We start from the raw sequence: 26057 nt of genomic DNA, 5'->3' as shown, positions 1-26057 counted from the left end.
GGCAGCCGAGGGGCAGGCAGTCCTGGTGTTTCGGCCGCTGCCTGTGCCACTCTCTGGGGCTTACCACGTGCTCTTTTAGGTCTGTGGTTTGACCTGCTTTGTTATCAGATCCTGTTCCCCTCCTCCCAGCCCTCCCTTTACTCTGTCCTCTGCCACAAAGGGGGTGAGAGTGGAGAACCTGGCAGTGGGGTGGGGAGAGATGCACTTTGGGGTGTGATCTTCAGTACCCCATCACGGTGCAGGGAAGCCCTCAAGGCTTGGAGCTGCAGCTGCAAAACGTTCTCTATCTTCCCACATTGTCATTTCTCTGAGGGCAGTGAGAAGGTGCGAGTGGTGGTGCTATGGCCCAGGACTTTTTTTTTTTTTTTGCGGTACGCGGGCCTCTCACTGTTGTGGCCTCTCCCATTGCGGAGCACAGGCTCCGGACGCGCAGGCTCAGCAGCCATGGCTCACGGGCCCAGCCGCTCCTCGGCATGTGGGATCTTCCTGGACCGGGGCACGACCTGTGTCCCCTGCATCAGCAGGCGGACTCTCAACCACTGCACCACCAGGGAAGCCCTCCAGGACTATTTATTAACTCCTTTTTGTACAGATTCTATTCCTTCTCCAATAATCAAAGCTGACTGTTTGCAAGAACAGATACATGACTTACCCTTTAATTTATTCTTTCATTCAGCAGATCTTCACTGATAACTCACTGCCTGGGTCCTTGGGGTAGAGGTGTGGGAAGAAGGCTTGTGCAGTAGGTGAGACAAGCCTGTGGCTGACACAGTACCTGGGGTTGAGTAGCCTCAGAGAATGGCGCTTAGATGGAATCAGGCAACCCTGATGAAGGTGCTATGAATAAAATATGAAAGGGTCAGAAGATCTTTCTCAGCTGCAGTGTCTGGGGGAGGTGTCAAGTTAGAAGTAGCACTTGGATTGGACTTGAAAGACAGTGGGTGTGTGTAACCAGACAGGTGAGGTGAGCACCCCAGGTGGAGGAATCAGCCTGAGGAGATATATGGAGATTGAAAGGTTCTGGTATGCTTGGGAAGTGAATAATGTTTAGCTTGGCAAAAAACCTCGGGTTTCTTAAGGGAAATAGTGAGTGAAAAGTCTAGAAAAGTTGACCAGATCAAGCCTATGGAAGACCTTAGAGCCAAGACTAGGGATTCTGACTTGATTTGGTCAGATATTCTCTCAGAGATAAATGAATGACAATGGCAACATAGGCTGTTCTCTCATAGATAAATGATTGACAGTGACAACAAATAAGGCTTTAAGAAGCCAAATCTTGCCTTCTAGACCAGGAAGACCATCAGCAAAACAGCTTGGGAGGAAAAGGGTGATGGCAATGTGAATAGAAAGGAAAAGAGATACTGAGAGTGGTCCTAAGGGAGACTGAGCAAGATTTGGGGGGGATCAAAGAGAGCTGAGGGACCAGGAAACCATGTGCTTCTATATGGATTCCAGCTGGCCAGAAAGCTTCTGAGATCAATATTCACAAACATTTTCTAGCGCTTACCATGTGTCTTGTGTGAGAATAAGCAATATAGGAACAATGAAGGTGAACAAAACATAGTCCTTACTCCAACTGGAAAGAGGACTTAGAGAACAGGCCAGGTCAGCCTGTACTGTTCTCTTTGGAAAGAGTCAGAGATGATTGAATGTTTTCTTTAGTATCTTCTGTGAAGTGTGGATGAGGGAAAAGGGATCCAGGTCCACTACTTTCCTATATAGTTCAGTGATTTTGTTTGGCTTTGTTTCATTCAGTAGCTCTTTCCTTTGACTCTAACATGGGATATGTGTTGAGTCACAATGTTGAGAACTCCCCTAGGGTCTCCTAGTTTTGGAGGATGATCAGAGGAGCACACACAGAACTACAGGGCTGGAGTGAGGAAGAAGACACAAGCGATTAGTATGGGATTGAAAGGCAGGTCTTATGCCTCCGTTAGGGAAAGGAGCTGGGGGGAATCTTTGTGGGAGAAATGACATTTAAGCCAGACTTAGGATGGCGTGGGAATTCAATAGGCAGACATAGGGGAAGTGAGAGTGGTTTTCCTGGTGAGAGACTCATGGAGAACAAGGGCAAGGAAACAGACAACATGGGGCATGTTTGGGGAATGTTATATTGTCTTGTTCAAAAAGCTTATAGGCTGAGCATAGCTTTGTTTATACTAGGATTTTGTTTTGTTTTGTTCTGATAATGACATCAAGAATAACAGTTGGAAATCCAGTTAAGTGGTTTAGAAGTTGTGGTTTAGTTGTTTCCAGTTATACAACGTGCTGGGCTTCTTGCTGCCCTAGAAGACATCCTTGTTTGTTAGCCAGCTGTCAAGAGTTCTTTGATTCGGTGATTTCTCCATTCCAGCCCGAAGGTATTTCTGTGGAGCTTTTATTTTTGGAATTAATGTATCTTTGAGAAGGAGACTCTGATTACTCACTATCCAAGGGGTGGAAATCATGCTGCTTTCAAGTCTGTTTAGTGTGGGTAACAGGACATATATGGAAATCACCAAGTTGCATAAACATATTCAGGGAAACTGAAATGCTCAAGGCCAGGACCAGGCTGAAATTGGTCTTTAATACGCTCTTATTTCATCATTCTGGATCTTCCTTCTGTCTCAGAGTTGTTGATTCATCAAAGAGCAACTAGAAATATTATGACAGCGGTATCTTTCTCATTCTAAGTAAGAGGACAAGAAGGACCACCCAAGGGTAAGAGGCATAATTAACCAACTTAATAATCAGCAACAAATTGTCAATAATTCTTAACTATGTTCTTTTGGTAACATTATGTGCTGGTATGACTAAAGTAAACACAAGAGTAGATTTTTTGTCTTTTTGGCAGGGCCTGGTAGGGGGATGGTGTTTGGAGTTGGGGAGTTGCTTGCCAAAACAGAAAGGATTCTAATAAATCCATTAGAACCAAATCCTAGACATGTCTTCAAGCATGAAAAATTGAACCTGGTACCTGATTGTATTGCTTTCCTAGGGCAATGGAAAGCAATACAATGTTTTGATGTACCCAAAACAACAGAAATTAATATTCTCACAGTTTTGGAGACCAAAAGTTTGAAATCAGGGTGTTTCCAGGGCTGCATTCCCTCTGAAGTCTCTCAGGGAGAGCCCTTCCTTGCCTCTTCCAGCTTCTGGTGGCTCCAGGTGTTGCATAGCTCGATGCTGCAAACTCTAATCTCTGCCTCCAGCTTCACATGGCTTTCTTCTCTGTATGTCTCTGTGTCTGAAATCTCACTCTGTGTTTATCTTATAAGGCCATCTATCATTGGATTTAGGGCCCACCCTAAGTCTAGGATGATCTCTGAGATCCTTAGCTTAATTCCACCTGCAAAGACCATTTCCCAAATAAGGCCACATTCACAGGTTCCAGGGATTAAGAAATAGACATATCTCTTTGGGGGCCATCATTCATCCTATGACACTGAAAATGCATTCTCTGCTGGCACAAGAATGTGCCCCTAGATGTTCAACAAATCCTTGTTGATGGCCATGGTTAGGACAGCCGAGCAGGGTTGGACTGGATTCAGTGCAAGAAGAATTGAAGTTGTAGCCAGTCTGAGTAAACTGCACTTGGAACAAAAGGAGTCATGTGATTTACCTATGGACAGATATTACAAATTCATTTTACTAACCGGAGTGTATTCTGGAACCATATCAACTTTTCTGATAGACTCCAAGGCTGAGAATTAGAGATCTTCCAAAGAAAGTCATTTACACGGTACATTTTGTCATTCAGAAGATATTTTGTTGTTTCTTGATATTTTTCTTCTCTTTTAAAAATAGAAAACTTTGAGTTCATCCAGTTGGACATCTGAAACTCTGAGAGCTCTAAAGCACTGAAATGTTATGGAATAAAAAAGTACATTTTAAAGAAAGTCTCCCTTAAATAAATGGAAGACAGCCCAGTAATTGTACACATCTAAGAAATTTTCAAGTGTAATTAATGATACCCCATAAGGATCAGAGTTCCTTGTTTTTCGTATGGATGTACTAAGATGTAGAGAAGCCAGGGCCATAAATGCAAAGTCAGCTCCCTGAACAATAACTGCAAAGTTCCTTTTCTCTTCTACTAGCTGAGAAACATAGCCACGTACATATGCCTGCCACTGTCCCCCAGTGCTTTGCGATGGTACTGGAAAATTGCTGGGAGAGCACTGACTCACTGGAAAGAGTCTCCTTTCTAAAGTAAACAGCAAGAATGAAATCACGTCAGCAACATTTACCAATTTAATTTTTAATTGGTTAATGTGCCTTTGATCACTGAAGGGGAATAAGTGAATGAGGGCTAGCTTAAGCCCAAGGACCACCAATATTGCCTTGTATGTTCCTTTAGATCATTTCCCACCATCCACCTGAGATGCAGTTATTTATTAGCATAATATGGATAAGATCTATCTGCAGGGCTTAAAGATGGAAATTGAAACTCTGTGATGATTTAGCTGAAAGTTACTGGAGCATTCATAAAGCTGTCAGAATTACAAGAGAAACCACATTAAGAAAACGCCAGCAGTAGTTGCTACTAAATGGATATTCAAATATCATCAGCACTGTTAGCCACAGCGGGCTGGCCTAATTTATAATTTATCTCCTGTACAAGGGGATAATGGTAGCTGCAGGTTCAAAGGAAAGTGGATCATAGGAATGATATAAGGCAGAGTGATAGCTTATTTTAACACATAAATCGGGACATAGGACCAAAGACTTTTTCCTGATTTGTTAATTTATTTACATCTTTAAAAGGTATTCTCAGTAATAAATTTCATTTATAGAAAACAATAAAATAAACTGAAAAGGCACACACTCAACTTTTATTCATTCAACAGATACTTATTGAGTGCCATTTGTATGCTGGGCACAGTTTTAGGTGCTGGATATGATGTAGACTAAACAGACAAAATACTGTATTCCGTCATTCTGTCCACAAACGTTTATTGAGTGGCTGCTGCATGCCAGGCATGTGCTACGGCTTCTATTCTGTCAGTTCACAATCATATACATTTGTGATCATATATACTTGGGAAATGAAGTGCTACTGATTCTCTGACCCTAAGAATTCCTGGGAGTACCTAGGTGACTCCTGTGCGTCGGCTGGGTACTCTTGACCATTGCCTACTAGCCAAGCTAGAGCTCCGTGGACTTGGGCCTCAATGAACAGAGTAGCTGTCGTGAGCCGAAATGTTACTCCCATTTATGTGGCCGCCTTCACGTCTGTAGCCTCAGTGGTGGTAGAGCTGGAAATCTGGGTGTGATGTTGGTACCCCTGGAAGAGAGCCATGTGCCCCGGTGATCTTGTCATGACTGTGAATGTGCTCCTCTCCAGCACACTGAGCTCAGGTTGCTTGCAGCCCCCATTGCTGCCGTGTTTAGCCAGGCAGTTCTTTCAATGATCTTTCCCAAGCAGAGACTCCACTGCAATCTTGCATCCCACCTGACACGTCTGTACCCATTTCCTCAGCCCCATGTAAATCTAGGATGTTAGTGTCTCTAAGGAGCATTGGAGGTACCTCCTTCACTCATGGACCCCACCAGGCCAAGACATCCTGTTACACTCACATGCATCTTTGAAAACAAGATGGCTGGAAAAAATCTTGGGCAGGTGGATTTAAGGAATAGAGCCACAAGGCCAAAACTGAATACCACAAAGTTCATGGTAGAAAAGCTAGTGTTCTATGGAAATAAACAGTTAGGAAGATGAACCAGGAATCAATTACTAAGGCAATAAACACATTTAGGTATGAGCCCCATACCCAGAATCGAGGTTGAAATTAGGGTGCAATGATCAGAAACATGGGAATTTGCACTTACGATTAAATTAAATTAGCAAAATCTTAATGAACTACACTTGGATCTTCACAAGGGGAAATTATTACTTACATTTATTCTGCCATTCAAGATATGGATACTGAGCTCTCCTCTGATGCAGACTCTGCAGTAGGTGATGGGGAGTTAAGGATGAGTCCTTCCCTTGCCTTTAAGCAGCTTAGAGTCTAAGACAAGAGTCAGAAAAGTATGGCTCTTGGGACAAATCCAGTGAACTTCCTTTTTGTATAGCCTGCAAACTAACAATGGATTTACATTTTTGTCAGGAAAAAAAAATCAAAAGAGTAATATTCCTGACACATGAAAACTATAAGAATTCCAATTTCAATGTATATGAAGTGTTACTGGAACACAGTCATGCTCGCTTGTTCACGTATCGTCTGTGGCTGGTTTCCTGCTACAACGGCAGAGTCGAGAACTTGCCACAGAGACCTTAGGAGCCATGAAGCCTGAAATATTTACCCACCCCTGATCTGACAAGAGGGCGTTGCACAGACAAAAGTGCATGACTTAGGGGAGAGTATGGAGGTAAAGATGTATCCAAGGATACTCTTAGAGTCCCGAGGAGGGGATTAGAAAGAGGCACAGTTTTCAGTTTCTTTAAGGTCACTAGAACAAATGTATACCCAATCAAAGAGAATTTTAGATTTGTTTGTTTTCTGGTACTTAAGGAGCCAAAGGAATAACAACCAAAAAAAGTATTATATTTCCAGCTTAACTATTCTTTTCTTTACTTATTTTATTATTAGTAGTAACAATATTTCAGCTTTGTCTTAATACCAGTTTATACACACAGGTATAAATTTTGCTTTATTACCAGTTGTCTTATATGTATTATTAAAACATTATTTGTTCAAGAGATGCTGTATAGAATGGAGTTTAAAAAATAAAGATTCTTTAATTTTTAAGTAGTCTGAAAGCAGTGTCCTGGAGCAGCTTGGCAGGGCTGGTTCTCTGCACAAAGTTCAAATGGCACGTCTCCCGGTTCGGCCTGAGACAGGGGTGCCCTCTGAGTGACGCCTTTAGAATGGATTGGTCTTCCTAGGATGGGGAGGGGTGAACCTTCAAGCTAGCAGGACAGGGGTATACCAACCGTGGCGGTTAGCATGGCTGCCTCAGAGGCATTTTTAAATAGGACCTCATCCATACCTGTCCCAGGAGAGCAGAGGAGAAAAAAAGAAGATCTGGGGCTTTTGATTCCCATTTGACTCTCTCCCTTTTGGCTTCCTCCAGCGACAGTAGAAGCTCATGATCTAATGGCCGGTGGTCAAGCACACAGGCCAGTAGTCCACACTGCCTTGTACTGAGGGGCAACGTGGCACTGGTGGTGGGGTTCGGATGCCTGGATTTGAATCCTAGCTCTGCCGTTCGGCAGCTTTGTGGCTTTGAGAAATTCACTTAGCTTCTATGCTTCAGTGCTTTCTAAATGAGGAAACTAATAACAGCCATCTCCCAGGATTAGTGAGGATTAAATAAACTCATCCATGAAAACCGTTTAGAACAGTGCCTGGCACATGGGTGAGTCCTTAACACTTGCCACGATGATGACGACGATGATGATGATGATAATTCCTATTACTTTACTCTCTTGGAGATTCCCATTCAGAGTTAACCCTTAACACTATTATGGCTGTCGAAATGTTTCCTGCAACTGTATCTTCACAGGGGGAAGCTTTGTCTCTTTCTGTTGCTCTCTTTTTTCTCCTAAGGTCCTCCCCCTGGATTCTGACCTCTTCCATTGTCGATTCTCTTTTTGTCTTACTTCAGTCTTGTTAATCCTGACTATAGCAACCTAGCATATATGCCCAGGCACTAACTTTTATTATCCATGTGAGGGGGAGCCCAGTGGAGTGATTAAATACTCTAGAGCAATACCATTGATGACCCGTTTTCGGTTTTAAAGCATCAGTCCTTTCCTTCGCAGCAGAGAAGGTGACCAGTACATATTTGCTGGACCGAATTGAATTCTATTCTTGTTCTGACAGTGATGAAGATCCCATTCTCAAAAATTCATTGCTGCTTTAAATTAGCCTAGAGCTTGAGAACTGGACAGGTATCCATTTATTTACATTTAACTACCTGGTATCTTCTGCCTGAACGTTTTGCTCTGGAAAGCAGAGTTTGGAATCTCTGGCTCCTGATTTATTCAGGGTACGTGTTATGATCCTTTAGGCGGGTGATCCTTACCCACAATTTCCTGGGTGTCTTGCTTTAATTGTATCCTTACTAGGCTCCTTATCTGTTCCCAACTAGTTTTCTGCTGAGTCAGCTTCCTCCCTTTCCTTGCACTTAGCTGCTCATCTCCGAGTTTCAGAGATGCTTGCCAAGGGCTGATTTAAGATTGTAACAGAGGATGAGTGAGTGTTTTAGTTATCTATTTCTATGTAAGAAATTACCTCCAAACTTAGTAGCTTGAAACAACAAACATTTATTATCTCACAGTTTCAGTGGGCCAGGAAGCTAGGAGTGGCTTGGTTCGGTTTTATGGCTCAGGATCACTCATGATGCTGCAGTCAAGGTGTCAGCCAACACTTGACTGGGTTGGAGGATCTGCTTCCAAGATCATGAATGTGGCTACTGACTGGGGGCTTCAGTTCTTTGCCATGTTGTCCTCTCCACAAAGCTGCTCATACAGGATAGAAACTGGCTTCCTCCAGAGGAAGTGAGCCACGTGAATGAGCAAAAGAATGCCGCAGGTAGAAGCCACAGCTTTTATAACCTAATATTGGAGGTGGCATATTAATTGTTTTCTGTGTAACACTGGACATACAGATCAACACTGGTATAATATAGGAGGGGTCTACACAAGAGTCTTCTTTTGTTTTAGTTTTTATTGAGTGCAGTGACTTTATGAGGTAGGCGCTATTGTCCCTGGTTTACAGCTGGGGAGACTGTTACTTTTTTTTTTTTTTTTTTTAAGAAGATGTTGGGGGTAGGAGTTTGTTAATTAATTTATTTATTTTTGCTGTGTTGGGTCTTCGTTTCTGTGTGAGGGCTTTCTCTAGTTGTGGCAAGCGGGGTCCACTCTTCATCGCGGTGCGTGGGCCTCTCACTATCGCGGCCTCTCTTGTTGTGGAGCACAGGCTCCAGATGCGCAGGCTCAGTAGTTGTGACTCACAGGCCTAGCCGCTCCGCGGCATGTGGGATCCTCCCAGACCAGGGCTCGAACCCATGTCCCCTGCATTAGCAGGCAGATTCTCAACCACTGCGCCACCAGGGAAGCCCCTACACAAGAGTCTTAATAGCAGAACGTGGGGAGGTTGACCACCATATTCTGAACCTCTGGCCCCTAATGATGCACATGATTCTCCCATGAATACATTCATTCCTGCACAAGTTCCCCCCAAGTATCTCTTTAAAGCACCAGCTTGAAATCCAAAATCTTGTCATTGAAATCAGGTCCAGGAGAAGAAGAGTCTCTTCAGGTGTAGTTCCTTAAATGCAACTCCTCAAGTTCAGTTCCTCTTTTTTTTTTTTTTAACATCTTTATTGGAGTATAATTGCTTTACAGTGGTGTGTTAGTTTCTGCTTTATAACAAAGTGAATCAGTTATACGTATACATATGTCCCCATATCTCCTCCCTCTTGCATCTCCCTCCCTCCCACCCTCCCTATCCCACCCCTCCAGGCGGTCACAAAGCACCGAGCTGATCTCCCTGTGTTATGCGGCTGCTCCCCACTAGCTATCTATTTTACATTTGGTAGTGTATATGTGTCCATGCCTCTCTCTCATTTTGTCCCAGCTTACCCTTCCCCCTCCCCGTATGCTCAAGTCCATTCTCTAGTAGGTCTACATCTTTATTCCCATTTTGCCCCTAGGTTCTTCATGACCATTTTTTTTCTTTTAGATTCCATATATATGTGTTAGCATGTGGTATTTGTTTTTCTCTTTCTGACTTACTTCACTCTGTATGACAATCTCTAGGTCCATCCATCTCACTACAGATAACTCAGTTTCGTTCCTTTTTATGGCTGAGTAATATGCCATTGTATATATGTGCCACATCTTCTTTATCCATTCATCTGTTGATGGACACTTAGGTTGCTTCCATGTCCTGGCTATTGTAAATAGAGCTGCAACGAACATTTTGGTACATGACTCTTTTTGAATTATGCTTTTCTCAAGGTATATGCCCAGTAGTGGGATTGCTGGGTCGTATGGTGGTTCTATTTGTACTTTTGTAAGGAACCTCCATACTGTTCTCCATAGTGCCTGTATCAATTTATATTCCCACCAACAGTGCAAGAGTGATCCCTTTTCTCCACACCCTCTCCAGCATTTATTGTTTCTAGATTTTTTTGATGATGGCCATTCTGACCGATGTGAGATGATATCTCTTTGTAGTTTTGATTGGCATTTCTCTAATGATTAATGATGTTGAGTATTCTTTCATGTGTTTGTTGGCAATCTGTATATCTTCTTTGGAGAAATGTCTATTTAGGTCTTCTGCCCATTTTTGGATTGGGGTGTTTGTTTCTTTAATACTGAGCTGCATGAGCTGTTTATATATTTTGGAGATTAATCCTTTGTCTGTTGATTCGTTTGCAAATATTTTCTCCCATTCTGAGGATTGTCTTTTGGTCTTATTTATGGTTTCCTTTTCTGTGCAAAAGCTTTGAAGTTTCATTAGGCCCCATTTGTTTATTTTTGTTTTTATTTCCATTACTCTAGGAGGTGGATCAAAAAAGATCTTGCTGTGATTTATGTCAAAGAGTGTTCTTCCTATGTTTTCCTCTAAGAGTTTTATAGTGTCCGGTCTTACATTTAGGTCTCGAATCCATTTTGAGTTTATTTTTGTGTATGGCATTAGGGAGTGTTCTAATTTCATTCCTTTACATGTAGCTCTCCAGTTTTCCCAGCACCACTTATTGAAGAGACTGTCTTTTCTTCATTGTATATCTTTGCCTCCTTTGTCATAGATTAGTTGACCATAGGTGCGTGGGTTTCTCTCTGGGCTTTCTATCTTGTTCCATTGATCTATGTTTCTGTTTTTGTGCCAGGGCCATATTGTCTTGATTACTGTAGCTTTGTAGTATAGTCTGAAGTCAGGGAGTCTGATTCCTCCAGCTCCGTTTTATTCCCTCAAGACTGCTTTGGCTATTCGGGGTCTTTTGTGTCTCCATACAAATTTTAAGATGATTTGTTCTAGTTCCCTAAAAAAATGCCATTGGTAATGTGATAGTGATTGCACTGAATCTGTAGATTGCTTTGGGTAGTATAGTCATTTTCACAATATTGATTCTTCCAATCCAAGATCATGGTATATCTCTCCATCTGTTGGTATCATCTTTAATTTCTTTCATCAGTGTCTTATAGTTTTCTGCATACAGGTCTTTTGTCTCTGTAGATAGGTTTATTCCTAGGTATTTTATTCTTTTTGTTGCAATAGTAAATGGGAGTGTTTCCATAATTTCTCTTTCAGATTTTTCATCATTAGTGTATAGGAATGCAAGAGATTTCTGTGCGTGAATTATGTATCCTGCGAATTTACCAAATTCATTGATTAGCTCTAGTAGTTTCCTGGTGGGATCTTTAGGATTCTCTATGTATAGTATCATGTCATCTGCAAACAGTGACAGTTTTACTTCTTCTTTTCCACTTTGTATTCCTTTTCTTTCTTTTTCTTCTCTGATTGCCATGGCTAGGACTTCCAAAGCTATCTTGAATAATAGAGGTAAGAGTGGTGGTCCTTGTCTTGTTCCTGATCTTAGAGGAAATGCTTTCAGTTTTTCACCATTGAGAATGATGTTTGCTGTGGGTTTGTCGTATATGGCCTTTATTATGTTGAGGTAGGTTCCCTCTGCCCACTTTCTGGAGAGTTTTTATCATGAATGGGTGTTGAATTTTGTCAAAAGCTTTTTCTGCATCTATTGAGATGATCATATGATTTTTATTCTTCAGTTTGTTAATATGGTGTATCACATAGATTGATTTGCATATATTGAAGAATCCTTGCATCCCTGGGATAAATCCCACTTGATCGTGGTGTATGATCCTTTTAATGTTTTGCTGGATTCTGTTTGCTAGTATTTTGTTGAGGATTTTTGCATCTATATTCATCAGTGATATTGGTCTGTAATTTTCTTTTTTTGTAGTATCTTTGTCTGGTTTTGGTATCAGGGTGATGGTGGCCTCATAGAATGAGTTTGGGAATGTTCCTTTCTCTGCAATTTTTTGGAAGAGTTTGAGAAGGATGGGTGTTAGCTCTTCTAAATGTTTGATAGAATTCACCTGTGAAGCCATCTGGTCTTGGACTTTTGTTTGTTGGAAGATTTTTAATCACAGTTCCAATTTCATTACTTGTGATTGGTCTGTACATATTTTCTGTTTCTTCCTGGTTCAGTCTTGGAAGGTTATAGCTTTCTAAGAATTTGTCCATTTCTTCCAAGTCGTCCATTTTATTGGCATAGAGTTGCTTATAGTAGTCTCTTAGGATGCTTTGTATTTCTGCGGTGTCTGTTGTAACTTTTCCTTTTTCACTTCTAATTTTATTGATTTGAGTCCTCTCCCTCTTTTTCTTGATGAGTCTGGCTAATGGTTTATCAATTTTGTTTGTCTTCTCAAAGAACCAGCTTTTAGTTTTATTGATCTTTGCTATTGTTTTCTTTGTTTCTATTTCATTTATTTCTGATCTGATCTTTATGATTTCTTTCCTTCTTCTAACTTTGGGTTTTGTTTGTTCTTCTTTCTCTAGTTCCTTTAGGTGTAAGGTTAGATTGTTTACTTGAGATTTTTCTCATTTCTTGAGGTAGGCTTGTATAGCTATAAACTTCCCTCTTAGAACTGCTTTTGCTGCATCCCATAGGTTTTGGATCGTCGTGTTTTCATTGTCATTTGTCTCCAGGTATTTTTTGATTTCCTCTTTGATTTCTTCACTGATCTCTTGGTTATTTAGTAACGTATTGTTTAGCCTCCATGTGTTTGTGCTTTTTATGTTTTTTTCCCCTGTAATTCATTTCTAATCTCATAGCGTTGTGGTCAGAAAAGATGCTTGGTATGATTTGAATTTTCTTAAAGTTACTGAGGCTTGATTTGTGACCCAAGATGTGATCTATCCTGGAGAATGTTCCATGTGCACTTGAGAAGAAAGTGTAATCTGCTGTTTTTGGATGGAATGTCCTGTAAATATCAGTTAAATCTATCTGGTCTATTGTGTCATTTAAAGCTTCTGTTTCCTTATTAATTTTCTGTTTGGATGATCTGTCCATTGGTGTAAGTGAGGTTTTGAAGTCCCCCACTATTATTGTGTTACTGTTGATTTCCTCTTTTATAGCTGTTAGCAGTTGCCTTATGTAATGAGGTGCTATGTTGGGTGCATATATATTTAAAATTGTTATATCATCTTCTTGGATTGATCCCTTGATCATTATGTAGTGTCCTTCCTTGTCTCTTGTAACAGTCTTTATTTTAAAGTCTATTTTATCTGATATGAGTATAGCTACTCCAGCTTTCTTTTTATTTCCATTTGCATGGAATATCTTTTTCCATCCCCTCACTTTCAGTCTGTATGTGTCCCTAGGTCTGAAGTGGGTCTCTTGTAGGCAGCATATATATGGGTCTTGTTTTTGTATCAATTCAGCGAGCCTGTGTCTTTTGGTTGGAGCATTTAATCCATTCACGTTTAAGGTAATTATCGATATGTATGTTCCTATGACCATTTTTTAAATTGTTTTGGGTTTGTTTTTGTAGGTCCTTTTCTTCTCTTGTGTTTCCCACTTAGAGAAATTCCTTTAGCATTTGTCGTAGAGCTGGTTTGGTGGTGCTGAATTCTGTTAGCTTTTGCTTGTCTGTAGAGCTTTTGATTTCTCCATCGAATCTGAATGAGATCCTTGCCGGGTAGAGTAATCTTGGTTGTAGGTTCTTCCCTTTCATCACTTTAAGTATATCATGCCACTCCCTTGTGGCTTGTAGAGTTTCTGGTGAGACATCAGATGTTAACCTCATGGAGTTCCCTTGTATGTTATTTGTCATTTTTCCCTTTCTGCTTTCAATAATTTTTCTTTGTCTTTAATTTTTGCCAATTTGATTACTATGTATCTCGGCATGTTTCTTCTTGGGTTTATGCTGTATGGGACTCGCTGCGCTTCCTGGACTTGGGTGGCTATTTCCTTTCCCATGTTAGGGAACTTTTCGACTATAATCTCTTCAAATATTTTTCTGGTCCTTTCTCTCTCTCTTGTCCTTCTGGGACCCCTATAATTCAAATGTTGTTGTGTTTAATGTTGTCCCAGAAGTCTCTTAGGCTGTCTTCAATTCTTTTCAGTCTTTTTTCTTTAGTCTGTTCTGCAGCAGTGAATTCCACCATTCTGTCTTCCAGGTCACTTATCCGTTCTTCTGCCTCAGTTATTCTGCTATTCATTCCTTGTAGTGTAGTTTTCATTTCGGTTTTTGTATTGTTCATCTCTGTTTGTTTGTTCTTTAATTCTTCTAGGTCTTTGTTAAACATTTCTTGCATCTTCTCGATCTTTGCCTCCATTCTTTTTCCAAGGTCCTGGATCATCTTCACTATCATTATTCTGAATGCTTTTTCTGGAAGGTTGTCTATCTCCACTTCATTTAGTTGTCTTTCTGGGCTTTTATCTTGTTCCTTCATATGGTATATAGCTCTCTGCCTTTTCATTGTGTCTATCTTTCTGTGAATGTGGCTTTTGTTCCACAGGCTGCAGGATTGTAGTTCTTCTTGTTTCTGCTGTCTGCCCTCTGGTGGATGAGGCTATCTAAGAGGCTTGATGGGAGGGACTGGTGGTGGGTAGAGCTGACTGTTGCTCTGGTGGGCAGAACTCAGTAAAACTTTAATCCACTTGACTGTTAATGGGTGGGGCTGGGTTCCCTCCCTGTTGGTTGTTTGGCCTGAGCCTACCTGGGCTCTTTGGTGGAGCTAATGACAGACCCTGGGAGGACTCACGCCAAGGAGTACTTCCCAGAACTTCTGCTGCCAGTGTCCTTGTCCCCATGGTGAAACAGAGCCACGCCCTGCCTCTGTAGGAGACCCTCCAACACTAGCAGGTAGGTCTGGTTCAGTCTCCCCTGGGGTCACTGCTCCTTCCCCTGACTCCGGATGCACACAATACTTTATGTGTTCCCTCCAAAAGTGGGGTCTCTCTTTCCCACAGTCCTGTCAAAGTCCTGCAATCAATTCCCACTATCCTTCATAGTCTGATTCTCTAGGAATTCCTCCTCCCGTTGCCAGACCCCCAGGTTGGGAAGCCTGACAAGGGGCTCAGAACCTTCACTCCAGTGGGTGAACTTCTGTAGTGTAAGTGTTCACCAGTCTGTGAGTCACCCACCCAGCAGTTATGGGATTTGATTTTACTGTGATTGCGCCCCTCCTACCATCTCATTGTGGCTTCTCCTTTTTCTTTGGATGTGGGGTATCTTTTTTGGTGAGTTCCAGTGTCTTCCTGTTGATGATTGTCCAGCAGCTAGTTGTGATTCTGGTGTTCTCGCAAGAGGGAGTGAGAGGATGTCCTTCTAGTCCACCATCTTGGTTCTTTCTCCCCTGTAGATGTATTTCTGATGTATTTGTGGTGAGGAAGGTGATCCCCGAGTCTTACTCTTCCGCCATCTTGAAGCTCTCCTTCCTCTTTTTTTTTTCCATTCATTTGTTTATTTGACTGCGCCGGGTTTTAGTTGTGGCACGTGGGATCTTTAGTTGCATCATGCGGGATCTTTACAGCCTGCATGCTGCAACTAAAAGATCCAGCATGCCACAACTAAAGCCTCAACTGAAGTTCAGTTCCTCTTTGCTTATGAAACTAAGGAAACAACTTGTCTGCTTCCCGCAGCCAACATACAATGGGGAGAAAGGCATAGGGTGACTGCTATGGACGTTCCTGCCCAAAAGAGGGGGAATTGGATGGCACAAAAAGTCACTTGTATTTCATAAATAGCAATTCTGGAATCCAGCTGGTCCAATGTCAGCTATTCCTTGATTCAGTATAAAGGCCTGGGAATAACTCTCCATGGGTCTCAGGTCTGCTGTCTGGGCTTTTAGGTTCCTTTTTTTTTGAGTCATCCTTCCTTTTTTTTTTTTTTTTCTTTTTTTTAAATAAACTTTTAATTTTAGAATAGTTCCAGATTTACAGAAATTTGGGCAGGGTACTCATCCTCTCCAAGCCTCAGTTTCATTATCTTGCTTACTTCGTTTGGAATGTCCTCTAATATATTTCACCCACTTGCTTTTCCAAACTAGAAAACTCTTAATTAATTTTCCACTCATTTTTTTCCAGGGTACATTCCTTGCCCAAATCATGCTCAGTGTGGAGTTACAGTCTTCTGCCACACGTTCCCTCAGCCTCCTGTCATCCAAATGAACACAGTGTATTGGAATTATTTATGTTCCAGTCTCTTGTCTGTTGTTTTTCAGCACCTTGAGGGCTGGAATCCAAATTAGTGTCTGAAAGAGAGAAGGCATTTAAATATTTCCTGAATAAATTGAATACATTAAAAATTAATTTTTGTATGAATATATGGTAAATGTATACATTCATGTAACTATCATCACAATCAGGATCCCAAACAGTTTCACCATCCCATCATATTTCTTTGTGCTAGCCCTTCTTCCACCCCCAAACCCTGGCAACCACCAATCTATTCTCTGTCCCTACAGTTTTGCCTTTTCCTGATGTCATATAAGTGGGATGGTACAGTATGTGGCCTTTTGAGACTGATTTCTTTTGCTCAGTATGATGCCTTTAAGATTCATCAGAATTGCTGTGTATTTCAATAGTTGATGACGTTTTATTGCCGAGTAGTATTCCATTATATGGATATACCCCTGTTTGTTTATCCATTCACCCATTGGAAGGCACTGGGTTAATTTGCTGGAGGAGGTAATCGAGAGGATGTGACCACTAGTTAACCCAAGAGCTGGACCTGGGTAATCAGCAGCTCTTCACCCCCTCTCCTGTCCTTGGAATGTATGTTTTGCCAACCGTTCCCACAGTGGGAGCTGTTGAGACCATCTGGACAGTATGTGTGACTGAATCCAATTAAGGCCTCTCTATAAACTTTTAAGATGCTGGCAGGTGGGTGTGGAGATCTACTTGTCTTGTGGCCACCCAAGACAAGCCTTGTATTTGAGTTTCCTTGATTATTAGGCCTGTCATCTACCAATTTGGAGTGATCTGCCTCTTTCTTCCATCTCTACCTGCCCTCTTTGTATAAGGCCAGTTTGCAAACCAACATAAAACTACTCTTCAGTGATTATGAATAGAACTGTGATAAAAATTCATTTAAACAGGTTTTTGGGTGAGCAGAAGTTTTCATTTCTGTAGACTAAATACCTTAGAGTGGTATTTCTGCATTATGTGGTATATATATGTTTAACTTTATAAAGAACAGCAAATTATTTTCCAAAGTACCATATCATTTTACGTTCCCACAGTAATACATCAGAAGTTTAGTTTCCTGTGAATCTTTTCCAACACTTGATATTGTCAGTATTTTTTTGGAATTATTTTAATAGATGTGTAATGGTATCTCATATGGTTTTAATTTGTTTTTCCCTAATGGTTAATGATATTGAACATGTTTTCATATTGCTTATTTGTTTTCCATATGTTCTCTTTGTTGAAGTGTCTATTCAGTTCTTTTGCCCATTTTTTTTTCAAATAAATTTATTTATTTTATTTTTTGGCTGCGATGGGTCTTCCCTGCTGCATGCGGGCTTTCTCTAGTTGGGGTGAGCTGGGGCTACTCTTCGTTGCCGTGTGTGGGCTTCTCATTGCGGTGGCTTCTCTTGTTGCAGAGCACGGGCTCGAGAACGCGGGCTCGAGAACGCAGGCTCAATAGTTGTGGCACAGGGGCTTAGTTGCTCTGTGGCATGTGGGATCTTTCTGGACCAGGGCTTGAACCCGTGTCCCCTGCATTGGCAGGCGGATTCTTAACCACTGTGCCACCAGGGAAGCCCTGCCCATTTTAAAACTGTGTTGTTTATATTATTACTGTTGAGTTTTGAGAGTTTTTTATTCATTCTGGGTACAAGTCCTTTGATGTTATATATTACAGATATTTCCTCCAGTCTACAACTTGTCTTTCCATTATCTTAACAGTGTCTTTTGTAGAGCAAAATTTTACAATTTTGATAAAGCCCAATTTATCTTTTTTTCCTAATGGATAGTGCTTTTGGAGTAATATCCATGAATTTTTTGCCTAAAGATTTTTTCCTGTGTTTCCTTCTAAAGGCTATATAGTTTTACATTTGTATCTTTGATCCATTTTGAGTTATTTTTGTATAAGGTGTGAGGGATAGGTCAAAATCCAATTGTTATGGCCTTTGAAGTCATACAAAATAAATGTAATTTCTTCTATAAGAGTGTCTGCGATTGCAAATTCATTTCCTACTACAAAGAAGAAAAAAATGCTAAGTCTCACTAATATCAATGGCAAATACAAAAAAAACATAGGAATAAACTTCAAAAGAGATTCCAAGACCTGTGTGAAGAAAACTTCAAACCATTTTTTGAGAATATAAGAAAAATGGAAACAAATGGAGAAGTATACAATGAGAAGACAGTATTGTAAAAATGTTAATTCTGTCAAATTAATCATGAGATGTAATGTCATTCTCATTCAAACCCCAGTAATTTTACATTTCACAGGGGATGTTTTGCAGATGGGGCTTTCCAGGAAGCTGACTGAGCCTGAGGTTAGCATGCAGGGCATTTGTTTGGGAGTGCTTGTGGACTCTGAAAAGATGGGGGGGCGGAGAAGCAGGGCTGGACAGGGGGAGAAGTTGATCTGCAGAGCAGTCCCAAAGAAGATTTCCCCTGTCGCCATGGGGAGCCCTGGCACTAGCTTGAATCCTCAGTTATACCAAGCTGGGACTAGGTGGCTGGCGTTTATAGTGCACTCCTCACCCCCAGTCAGTCAGTCATCAAATGCATGCTACTTCTGGAAGGAGGCCTCATCAAAGGGGTGACAGTTTTCTTCAGCTCAGGGCTCACAGCTGAGGGCCATCTTCTGGCAGCCCTCCCAGAAGCTGGAAGAATAAGTATTTCTGAAGGAGGATCTGAGTGGCTCGTTACAGCATCCACCACATGGAGGAAATTGGACAAAACTCCTGTCTGTAAAGTTTATCTGAAATAATAAATGTGATAGAAGACTTCATACAATTTTAACAAAGAAGAGTTATGTGGGAAGTCTTGCCCCATAAGATACAGTACACAGTACTACGACGCAAGCTACAATTGTGAAAAGAGCAAATTATCAGCATAGGCATAGGTAGATTAGTCAGTGGAGCAAAAATACAAGACCAGAACCAGACCTTTTGTTCATAAAATGTGGCTTCTCACTCTATTAGGAATGAATGATTACTCAGTAAATGGTATTGGGACAAAAATGAAGTTAGATTCCCTAACTCGTACCTTACACTAAAGTTAATGTTAAATGGATTCAAGTCCATCTCAATGTGAAAAAGAAAACTTAATAGTACTAGAAAAAAATGTAATAGTGAAGGTGGAGAAGGACTTTCTAAGCATGATCTCAAAGGCAGAATCTATAAAAGAAAAATATGAACTCCAAAGAAGATTAACATTTCATGGTAATAAACCTACTATAATTCACAAATCTAGTATTGACTGAAAGCTTATTATGTACCAGTTACTGTTATCGGGACTTGATACGAATTGCCATCTAGCCCTATCATAGGGCACTATTATGTCCCCTGTCTTATAGATGAGGAAACTGAGAACTAGAAAAGTCAAGAAATGTACCCAAGTTCACAAAATGAGGACACAGAAAAGCCAAGATTTGAACCCAACCCAGTGTGTTCAAACTCGCTGTGCTATAAACAAATGTAAAAAACAATGACAACCTAGGAAAAACATCTGTGTCATCAAAGGCAAAAGGTGACTATCCCTACTTTAAAAAGGTTTGTTATGAATCAATATTGAATATGTGGATACTCCAATGGAACATTCAAGAGTCCAAGGTAAAGATGAAGAAGGATGACTAATAAACATATGAGAAGAGCTTCAACTTCACAATCTCACAAGTGAGGAAAAAACAAAGAATTCAAACAAGGAGAAAACATTTTTCTTTTGACCCTTAAGCCAAGAATAAGAAGGCTGCTGTCCTGGAATGGTGAGAGTGAGGACATGGCCACTGTCATATAGCTAGTGAGAGGGTTGAGAAGCACAAATTTTTCAAGGCGCTATTTGGCAATATTTATCAAAAGCTTTGGCCCAATAATGCTATTGATAGCAATTTATCTTTAGAAAACATGAAAAAATATATATGATATATATACTTTTTTACTCTGGTGCTGTAAGTATAAATAAGAGTTTATAAAAATACATACATACATATATATATATATATTTCAACTACTATACTATACTGTCATTAATGATGATAATGCATATCTAAATTAGCCTAAAAAGTTGTTAAGGTTTTTTGTTGACTGAAAAAAGGTAAGTATAGTGTCACATTTTTGTAAATATAGCTATAGATATAATAAATATCTAGATAAATCTAGAATGTTAGCAATACTTATTTTTAGGTGGTAGGATCATGGAAGTTTTTCTCTGTTTGCTTATCTTTATATTCTTATTTTTCTACTATAAATGTGTATATCTTGTGTAATATAAATTTTGGTACTTGATGTCAAAGTTTTGAGTAGATTTTCTTAAATCCGAAGTCTTGAAAATAGAAAACAGCAGTCACATTCCTTGCTGGACATTTAAAATTCTATAAAATGTGTTTCAACTTGCTTCATTTTTTTGGTTTCAGTTTGGTTCATTTAAAAAATTTCAAGGTGGATCATTTTTTGCATGGGTCCTTTGTGTTTGTTTGCTCCCTGTACCTAGAAAACTTGCCCTTTCATTTGATAAGTAAAGCAGTCAGAGAACAAAGTTACCAATGTAATTTGAGTAGGTGTGGATCAGAATGAATTAGGCTACAGGACATTGTTTGGGACTGTTTTTCAAGATCCTTACTTTTTTTTTTTTAGTCTTTTGTATTCAGAGAAGATTGAAAGCCTAAGTAGGAGAGGAAGGCTTTCAGGTTCTCAGGTTTTTTTAAATGCAGGTCCCGAAGGCCTGAGATTGAGTTTCCTCAGCATGACAGGAACAGAATTTGGTAGAAAAAGCAAGCAAATCACGTTGGCCGAGATATTATCCCTGTGGTCCCTCCATCTCCCCAAGTGTCCTGGGTTTTCTGTGCTCTTCTCTGTCAAACACCCCTCTGCCTTTTCTCTACTTCTTTTTCCTCCAAGCGCCCTAAACTGCCAGTGTCCTTGAATTTGGACATCTTCCCAAAGAAAGTAGAATTGCCTAGGGAAGTAAGGAGAGAAAATGAGAATTTATTTTCCAGTTTTCAGGGGCATTTTTAGTGAGACAGATAGCTCAAGGCCTGTGGCAAGTTTGTGTGTGTGTGTGTGTGTGGTGCTTTGTTTTGTTTTTGTGCATACATGCACTGCCCTAATGCCATATCTCTTTTACATCAGTCACCTACCACCCCACTGCCAAACTGGCTACACACTCTTCTCATTCTGACAAGATTCCTAATTAGGTAGCAGTCATAACAAAGAGGAGGGAAGAATGAGATACAGGCAGTAGTGCCGTCATGAACACGGGGTGCAAAAGAATATCTATGTTCTGTTGGGATGTCAAGATACCTATAGATATTCCTGTTCTCTTCTGATTCATTCATTCATTCTTTCTTTCATTTATTCATCCATTCCCTAAACATGAATGTAGTTCCTATATATGTCAGACACTCTACCAGGCCAATGGGGTAGATGGATAAGCCTACTTCCAGCCCTCAAGTAGTGCACAGTCTAGAGCCAAGATTCCCGAATCTGTATGCTCAAAATCACTTGAAGACTTTTGGAAGAATACGGACTTCTGAGCCCCATCTCAGACCTTCTGAATCTAACTTCCCAAGGGAAAGTTTCAGAAATTGGTGTTTTAACCAACTTTCCCAGATAATTCTGTTCTGTTAGCACTGGCTTGAGGACCAAAGTTAGGAAACCACTAGTAAGAGTTCATTTCATTTTTCAAGAAAGAAAAAAAAAATTAAGAACTGAATTGCAGTGTAATTGTCAGGCCAGCCAGTTCTTCCTCTATCCTCTCCTTCCTACCATTTCTCCTCCTGTGAGCATCCAAGTCAAGAATGGCTTTTTGGTTTCCTGTTGCTGTGTAACAAGCTGCCCCCCAAACTTAGTGCCTTACAACAACAACAATTTCTTATTTTTCACAATTCTGTGGGTTGATTGAGATCAGCTGTGTGGTTCTTCTGTTCCACAGGGTGTAGCTGAGGTGACTCAGGGGGCTGCATTTAGCTGGGAGCTCCACTGAGGCCATAATGTCCAGGATGGTGTGTCATCCTCTGAGAGTCCCTCTCCACATGCTCTCTCATGATTCAGTAATCTAGCCCAGGCCTCTTTACCACTTTTGCAGCTGACTTCCCGCGGCATGTGGGATCTTCCCGGACCGGGGCACGAACCTGCATCCCCTGCATCGGTAGCTGGACTCTCAACCACTGTGCCACCAGGGAAGCCCTCATTCCATGCATTCTACTGTCAGAGCAAGACACAGGGCCAGTGCAGGTTCAAGGAGAGAGAAGTAGGCTCACCTTTCATTGAGAGGAGCAGGGAAAAATTTGTGGTCATCTTTCATCCACCATAGATTAAAAAAATCCATGGGAATTTTTATGCTGATTTATAAGGCCTATACGCCCATTGACTGCACAGATGACTTCAGGCTAGGAGTTTCAGATGCAATTTTTGAAATCAGTCAGCTTAGACCAAGACCTTGGCTAGTTGTACAAGTGGCCATAAATGAACAATAAAATTTAATAGGGACAGGCTATAAATACGAGATGGGTCACTCCATTGTGACTACATTAAAAAAAAAAAGAGCTAAAGATAATTAATGGACAAACAAGGCATGGAATGTAATCTGACCAAATCTCTTTGTCAAAAAAGGCTAGCATGATACTGGGTATATCTAGAAATTCTAAAGCATGGTTAAACCTTGACTAGAATATCACCTTCTGTGTTGGCCCTTATGATGAAGAGTCAGAGTTGTTCAGGCTAGGACTAGAAATGATCCTTTTCTTTCTCCATCATGTCCTGGGGCTTGGTCTTGATTAGGGAATCCAGGCTATCCTGTGCTCTGGGCAATGAGAAGTTTGGATGAGAGGAGAAAGGGAGTGGCAGGCCATCAGCCACCCTTGACTCTGTGCGTCCAGAACTTAGGATGTAAATTAGGCCACGTGCCTTCTCTGCTCCACCTTCCTTTGGCTACTCTGGTTATTGAGAGGAAAGCCAGAGTCCTTGCAAGAGCCTACAAGGTTCCTCCTAGTCTGGCCTCCACACCTGACTTCATCTTCTACAGATATTCTCCTTTCTCACTCCACTCCCATCAGAGTAGCCTTTGTGCTCTTTCTTGGAAAGGCCGACACACACTCGCCTCTAGGCCTTTGCACTCAATCTTCCCTCTGCCTGGGACACCCCTCCTGCAGATCCCTGCATAGCTCATAGCCTCCTTTCTCTCAGGTCCTGCCTATATTTAGGCCATTACCCTGCATGAGGCAGTCAGTTCCCCCATCCCCCTCATACTCCCTATCCACACTACCGTGCTTTGCTTTCCTCCCTGTGCTTATGGGCATATGACATGCATTTATTTCATTGTTTATATGTTTGTTGTCTTACTTCCCCCATTAGCATGTTAACTTCAGGAAAGCAGCAGCCCTGTTTTGTCTCCTGTTATATCTTCAGTGGCCCTAGCATCTTCTAGCTACTCAGAAAGGGTTTTTTTAAATAAATGAATGAATCTCCTTGTGAGCTTTAGGGAACTGAATGCAAGGCCTGGGTCATAGTGGCCCTTCCATGAATACTTATTGAATAAACTTGTTCGCCAGTTAAACCCAAGAGACCTAAGTTTAAGTCCCTGTTCTTCTTTGTGACTCTGGGCAAGTGTTTAGCCTCTTCATGTCTATATCTCATCAGACATCTCCTCTATAAAACTCAAAATGTAAAAGAATCCTAGATGAGGAAGTGTTTTGTAAGGAAAATTACCAATGGACTTGTATTATTCATTGAGGGTCTTGCCTGCTGCTCAAGGCAAGAGAATTGCAGCCACTCTCTCAGCTCAATTCTTTGTGTCCTGCTGGTGGGAAGGGGTAATATCAGCGCAGCTCACTGTTAATGCATGAGGAGGTAAGGGCAATGCTGGGATTCTCAGAGGGGAGGGAAAGATGGGTGAGTAGAGATGGCAATGTCCCAGACACAGGGAGATGTGGGTTTTATCACTGTCAGAGTGGGTTAAAACACAAGTCAGGAATTCTTGGGCAGGAGGGATTTATTAGGGTTTTGAATCCCTCTTCTGGTAGAAATGGTGGTTATTTTCTAAAATGCTCATGAATGCAGCAGAAACATGGGCTTAGGTGTCAAATTACCTGGGTTTGAATTTCATTTCACCACTTTTCACCACAGGCAAATCACTTAATCTTTTAAAATCCCAGTTTCACTTGTGTACTATCTACTTTGCTGGGCCATTATGAAGATTAGATGAAATGTTTCAGGCAAAGTGGCTGGAACATATACATGTTTATTAGTATTGTCAGCATTATTACTATCATCAGGAATAGCAGTAGAGTAGTAATAATATTCTCATATCTACCTCTTGGTAACCTAAATCCTCTGAGTCTCATTTTCCATTCAGTAAAATGGGATGGTAATCCACGTGACATGACTGTTATTGCACCTTCCTTTGGAAACCAGATGATGGTGTATGTCAAAGAAATTTGTAAATGTGTAAGCTTTATCCAGATGTTAGTTGTTACTGAATGTTACGATTCATCTACTGTCACCGGCCCCAGGGACCCAGCTCCATCTCCCCTCCCCCATGGAACACATACGATGTTTCCTTAGACCTGGTTTTGGCCTCACAGTCTCCAGGCCTTCCAGTTGCAGTCAGATAATCCTCTGGACCTGAGGGGACCAAGAACCTCAGTCCCAGATGAAGGATAAATACAGGCCTTTCTCTGATCAAGTTTCCACGAGGGACCCTAGAGGCCATGATGGGGGGACATGCTTTAAGAGCTACCACTGCAGACCTATCTGAGGGTTGTCAAAACTGTCAATAAAGAAGATTGTCAAGCTTCTCTCCCTGAGGTTTTCAAATATAAGAGTCTTGCCTGAGGATGGAGTCTGAATTATATGACCTCTCAAGATCACATCTCATTAATATTCCATGTCACTTCCCAAGTTTGTATAGGCTCTCTTTTGGAAAGTAAGGCCCCTCAGTAATTAAACATCTGAAGGAACTGAGCATTCATTATCTGAGCATTAATTCTGAAGGCAGATCAGGGGATTCTGCAATTTCAAATCATTTTGGTAAATGGTCATTTGATTATTATCCAACTGATGGAATGATAAAGAAATCTTTGAACTCCATCTTTGTTTACATCCCTGTTCTTAGGGTTTCTGTGTATAAAGGTCTTTGATTAACTTGCTGTAAGGGTGCTCTGTTGAATTTTCTTTGTAGACATGTCTGTTCCCTCTGTGATATGGAGAGCTCCTATAGGCTAGAAATCTGTCTTGTCCTTGTGTGTCTCTCACTGCCTGTCACTACACAGGGTATCAGTAGTACAAAGTAAGTGTTTTGTTTTCTTTTTAATAAACAAATGAATAAAACTGCAGAGGAACTAGTGAATTGATTGTGGCCAGATTTGGGATTGCTACTAAAAAATTTCAACATACTTCTTGGATTTGCTTTGCGGTTATCTGTTATCTGAAAACAAAATAATTGACAAACCTTTTCAAGCAGACTTTTCTTATAATTCTGAATTAATTTTAATGACATTAAGTACACTTCTGGAGTTTACCGAAGGCATTTCAGCATGTGGGTTTTATCCAAAGAGGATAGACTAAGACTCTCTTTCCATACCATTCAGAAAATGGGACAGAAGAAGGTCCCTAGTCATGTTAGCAATGAAAGTACAGATAAATTCATGTTCCAGACCTATGTCCTGTGCTTCTTCATCTGGTTAAAATGAAAAGATCTGGCAAAAAATTGACTCGATAAGTATAGTTCCAGTTTTCTGAGTTTCTTGAAAGGCGGTGGTAGATTGAAGTCACAAGATTTGAATTTTGATTCTGATTTTAATGCCGTGGACCTCAGTTTCTGTGTGGGTATAATACGGGTGGAGTGGAGAGGGGACGCTCTAATGTTTTATGACTCAATGTCTGGTTTCTGGTAACCCACCCACCAGAGAGTGGAAA

At 40.9% G+C, this 26057-nt stretch overlaps 1 long non-coding RNA gene across 1 annotated transcript in view; it reads left to right on the top strand.

Annotated features, from left to right (window-relative positions):
* Positions 1–2559: 2559 nt before the first annotated feature.
* Positions 2560–26057, top strand: part of LOC137230749 (uncharacterized) — a 139064-nt gene continuing 115566 nt past the window's right edge. The window contains exon 1 of the long non-coding RNA XR_010946248.1: positions 2560–2700. This is a non-coding gene — a long non-coding RNA (uncharacterized lncRNA). The remainder of the gene's footprint in view (positions 2701–26057) is intronic.

The sequence above is a fragment of the Pseudorca crassidens genome, chromosome 1 (assembly GCF_039906515.1).
Source record: "Pseudorca crassidens isolate mPseCra1 chromosome 1, mPseCra1.hap1, whole genome shotgun sequence".
NCBI classification, from domain to species: domain Eukaryota; kingdom Metazoa; phylum Chordata; class Mammalia; order Artiodactyla; family Delphinidae; genus Pseudorca; species Pseudorca crassidens.
Note: the sequence above shows the minus strand (reverse complement) of the source record. Positions and strands in the feature narration are given on the sequence as shown.